General features: G+C 39.6%; 1 long non-coding RNA gene across 1 annotated transcript; it reads left to right on the top strand.

The window, feature by feature from the left end:
- Positions 1-920: 920 nt before the first annotated feature.
- On the top strand, positions 921-4,498 carry LOC120514256. The gene is made up of 2 exons (XR_005630438.1): positions 921-990; positions 4,320-4,498. It is a non-coding gene; the product is annotated as an uncharacterized LOC120514256 (long non-coding RNA).
- The last annotated feature ends 828 nt before the right edge of the window (positions 4,499-5,326 follow it).

Below are 5,326 nucleotides of genomic sequence, written 5' to 3'. Positions count from 1 at the left end.
AGTTAGTAAGGCATGGAGGGCAAACAGTTTACAAAACGTATCGAATCGTGTCGAACATTCCATATGTACAGAATGTACTGAATAAGTAAAATATATGTCAGTTTGCCACAGAGAAATAACACAACCTTTAAGTATAGAAAGTAACTGAAATTTAACAAGAAAAGCTAAGTTTCTAAATGAAACATTTTTCCTTTTTGTCTTTAATAACTTATTTCTGTATTTTTGCTTTGAGTTTTTACTTCAACCTTTTTAAAACAAACTTTACTGGACTGAGAAATTTCTTTTTGTTACACATTTGACTCCTGCTGGATCCTACCTTGCCAACTCCTTAGCAGCTCAAGTTTGGGAAACTGGAAAAGACGCTTAATTGTATGGTGGGGTAAAGTAGCCAATGACGGCAGAGCGCTCTAGTCATGGGACGCTTGCATTTTGTTTCTGGTTACACTGGAAGCTGTGGAGTGTCACATTTTCAGGAGAAAACTGAGCTCTGTCACACATTGTCACATCGTATGTTTCAGGAGTTAAGTTGACAGGTAACAACATGAATGATAAATAATTTGACAACTATTAAGAGAAATGTGTTTTTAGATTTGCAAAAAAATGTACATGTGGACTTTTCTGAAGTAAAACCAAACTAATAAAATGTGAACAAAAATGGTGAAAAGTTAAAGTTAAATTTAAACAATATATAACATGAAAAACTAAATAAAAACTTCCACTAAAAATGCCTTAAAACCAGAAGAACACTGCCCAAGCTCACAAGACAGAATTGCAGTTTTTAACAAGACTTAATCGTATTTTTTCTTCACTCAGATTATCCAGTATGTGCAAGGCCAAGTATCCCTAATGGGAACGTTGACTCGAACAAATCAGAATTTCATGAAGAATATGTCCATTTTAACTGTAATAATGGTTTTAGACTTTATGGTTACTATCATTATTCATATTGCAGAAAAGGACAATGGGATCGAGCTTTTCCAACATGCCAAGGTAAGTAAATGATTCAACTATTCATGTAAATGTCTGACTTTTTTTAACGTTCCCTTTTTATTTTTTCATCCTTACTTTCTTAAATTGTCTTTCTTGCCCAAATGTCCACCCGATTTCATTAACAACAACCCAGTGTAGGGAAGGTTCCTTGACCAAGAAGATACGGCTCAAGATGCAGGCTTTATCTGTAAATTGTCAATTCTTTGCCCTTTTTCTTTTCTGACCCTCCAATCTCAGCAAAACCAAATACTTTTCTTATCTCAACATTTAACTTTAGCTTCCAATTTTTAGAAGGCTCGTTTGTTCATGAAAGATTGTGCTCAGAAATTTCATAAAATCTTTCAAAGGCAGTTAGTTTCACATATGTTCAGTTTTGAAGATGATCCTGGTAAATCTGTTGAAGAGAATAAAGGGGTGTTAGTTCTTTAAATGTGGGAAGTTCTTAAAACCTTCATAGAAAATCTTGAAATCTGTGGCTTAGACTTTATTTTTGAAACAGTAGCTTTATTTGAAACAATACTGATCTGTGGTGAATGTTCTTGCATAAAGCCAGTATCAGTTGGTCTATTATAACCCCATACGGTGGCCTCTATAATGTTTGGGACAAAGACACATTTTTCCTTGATTTACTCTTATGCTCCATAGTTTAAAATTACAAATCACACAATTCAGATGTGATTAAAGTGCACATTTCAGTCACGCCATGTAGAAATGACACTTTTTATACTGTACATTGGACCCCCACTTCAGGGCACCATAATCTTTGGGACAATTGGCGTCACAGGTGTTTGTGATTCCTCAGGTGGGCATCATTGCTTCATAAGATACCTCGGCTTGCTTCTACCCTTTGGAGTCAGTAGTTGTCATTGATCAACATGAGGACAAGAGCTGAACCAATGAAAGTACAAAGAAGCCATTATGAGGCTGAAAAACAAGAATAAAATTGGATGCATCAATAAAATCTTAGGGTCACCTAAATCAACTTTCTGAAATATTAAGAAGGAAGAATGCAAAGGTGAGGTCAGTAATCACGAAGGGACTGGTAGGCCAAGGAAGACCTCCACTGCTGATGACAGAAGAATCCTCACTATGGGACAGAAGAAGCCCCAAATGATAATGTGACAGAAACAGACTTCCAGAGGCAGATGTGAGTGTGTGTAAGAGAGGACTATCTGCAGAAGACGTCATGAACAGAAATACAGAGGGCACACTGAAAGATACAGACCACTAGTTAGCGTTGTGGACGAAAACACAGACCCGACAGCAGGTGCGGTTATAAAGCAGCTTTATTTTCAGAGTCACGGTGAGAAGAGTTTCAGAAAAGCAGACAATCAAATATACATGACAGCGTCAGGGCTCTTCCCAGAATTGAGAGTCGGTGCAAAGGAATACAACAATAAGCGTTAGCAAGGTCAATAACAGAGAAATAACAGGCGGACGGGGTATAGTAGAAAGAATAGTGGAAGGATTTCCTCAAATTATTATAGGAGCGTGCCACTGCCTTTTCTAATCCTTTCCACAGGGATGACTAGCTAACATTCACTCTGTGCCGTTTTCCGTAGGGTCCGAAAGCCACTTTCCGTGAGCCCCTAGAACCCTCCTATGTATTTTCCATACAGTATGCTTTCTTATTCTTTATTTTGCATATGCTTTTATTCCTTTTCCTTCTATATTCATATTACTTCCAGCACACCAGTCAAACTAACAGGAATCCCCGATCTACTCACGTGACTCCATCCACCTGCATGGAAATGCCCATCAAGTCGGCCTCAGATCGGCTAGGAGGAGGTCAGGGACTCCCCACGCAGGAAACGCCCAAGGCAGGCCAATCCTACATTTACGAAGCTGGACCCGATCCGGCGGAATCGGCTCCACCACGGTCCTCTGGACGATCCTGACGAGGAGCCGTCCGCGTCTCTGCCCCACGTTGGCGCCAAAACTGTGGGCGAAAACACAGACCCGACAGCAGGTGCGGTTATAAAGCAGCTTTATTTTCAGAGTCACGGTGAGAAGAGTTTCAGAAAAGCAGACAATCAAATATACATGACAGCGTCAGGGCTCTTCTGAACCCCGTCTGTTGGGTGGGGTCCAGTTTTATACCCCTAGAATGCGTGATTTAATATCATTATAAAATGTAACAGTCAACACATTTATTATACACAAACCTTTAGCCCTTTTAACGCCCCTTGTACAATTTGATTTCTTGGCCCCTTTGTTATGCCGCTCAAATGTAAGCTAAGGGAAAACGTGATAATCATGTGTGGAATGCTCAGACCTTGAGTCCTTTGCACAAACATTTTTCTGTTTGCTAAAACAAAGCAGGCTTCTACAAGCTGACTGCTTAGACATGAATTAGTACAAGGGAACGAAGAGAACATTCATCTTCCACAGTGTCAAAAACAAGATGAGCAGATTGCAGTTTGTGTAAAAGAACTTAAAAGAGCCTGCAGAATTCTGAATGAAGGTCTTGTAGACAGAAGAGACAAAGATAAGCCTGCAGCAGAGTGATGGCAACACCAAAGTGAAGACATGAGAAGGAACTGCTGAAGATCCAAAGCAGACCACCTTATCTGTTCAACATGGTGGTGGAGGGTGTTATGGCTTGGACATGTATGGCTGCCACAGGTACTGGCACACTTCTCCTTATTGATGATGGAACTGCTGACGGCAGTCATACAATGGAAAAACATCTCATCTGCTCAGGTATCAGTAAATGCCTCCAAACTCATTGGACGGTGCTTCATCCTACAACAAGATAAGGATCTCAAACATACTGCTAAGGCAACAGAGATGTTTATTAGAGCTAAAAAATGGAAAATTCTTGAACGGCCAGTCACTCGCATTAAATCCAACTTCTATATGCTGAAGAGAAAACCTAAGGGGACAAGCCTTTTGAAACTAGTTGGAGCTGAAGATGGCTGCACGAGAGGCTGACAAGCTTCACCAGAGAAGATCCTCAGCACCTCCTCAGGGATATGCGACAAAGTACTAAATATGACAGCTTTAACAGACCTGTCATTGCAACGTCCCAAACATTATAATGTCCTAAAATGGGGGGACCATGTAGAAAAAGTGTTGTGTGACCAAAATGTATGCAAATCCCCTTAACTGAAAGTCCGCAATGTGCACTTTATTCACGTCTGAGTTATTTGATTTGCAATTCTAAACTGTGGAACAGAATGAAAAATATGTCTTTGTCTCAAACATTATGGAGGACTCTGGATATACTCCAAAAGAAACAGTAATAATTATTTACCATTTTCAAAAATATTGTTATGCCTGAATTTTATTGTTTTTTTCCCAAACTAATAGCCATTTTCTTAATATAGTAGGATGGGGGTAAAAAGGCACCATGGAGGAAGGATTTCTGCACTGGAAGACTTCAATAAGTTCAAGAGATGAAGGAAATGAGAATATAAAAATCCCTGAAATTAAGTTCTGTTTTGAGTCTTTCTAATATGGTATGAAGTATGCTTTACAAAAGTAATAAAAATTATCTTTGCTACCAGTTTAAATATAACTGTTGTATTCATTTCAGCAAAATGCGGAAACAAAAATGACTAGAAAGGCAGTGAATCAACAAAGATACAGCAAACCGTGGCGGCCAAATTGCCATGCTGGATCACTTAGTCATTTTAAGTTCACCGATGTACTGTGAAGGCTTCCATAGTGTTTTGGAAATCATACCACATACAAATTTAATTTAATATGTTGACATATTTACAAATATGAAAAACAAAGACACTTACAATATAAAACATACCTGATATAAAAGTTAATGGACTTCCTAAACCTCCTTAAAGTAAGATATGGGTAGCGGAGCACATGAGCCCATCCGGCATCACAGAGCTCATGGCAGGACCCAACCCTGAGGAGGTCCTGGTCTGAGGTCGGACTGAAACACATGTGTATTTAAATATGCAGTAATAAACTAATAAAGTAAAGAACATTGTGAAGTGCTCTTGTTGTGTCGCTCACCGACAGCAAGGCGGCCAGCACGGCTCCATCTCCATGTGGTTTGACACAACTGGTGCCTCGTCCTCAGCCTTATAGCTTCTATGAGAAGATCAGACTTGGCCCTGGCTTTCTTGGCACAGATGCAGGTTGGCACATCTGTACAAGACAGAACCACCACAGAGCCCGTCTGCCCAGGCATGACGGCATGCACCATTACCACCACCTCCCATGTCTATTGCTACCTTTTCTTGCCAGCAACACCCAGTACAGTAGAACTCAGGAAACATAAAATCAATAAACAAAATGTAGTTTAACTAACAAAGGACCAAAGATGCTAAGCCATAATGGAAGAGAAGAAAGATAAGAACATTACTTGAGG

The sequence above is a fragment of the Polypterus senegalus genome, chromosome 14, assembly GCF_016835505.1.
Source record: "Polypterus senegalus isolate Bchr_013 chromosome 14, ASM1683550v1, whole genome shotgun sequence".
Classification (NCBI taxonomy): domain Eukaryota; kingdom Metazoa; phylum Chordata; class Cladistia; order Polypteriformes; family Polypteridae; genus Polypterus; species Polypterus senegalus.
The sequence above is the reverse complement of the archived record's forward strand: the minus strand, read 5'-3'. Positions and strand labels throughout refer to the sequence as shown.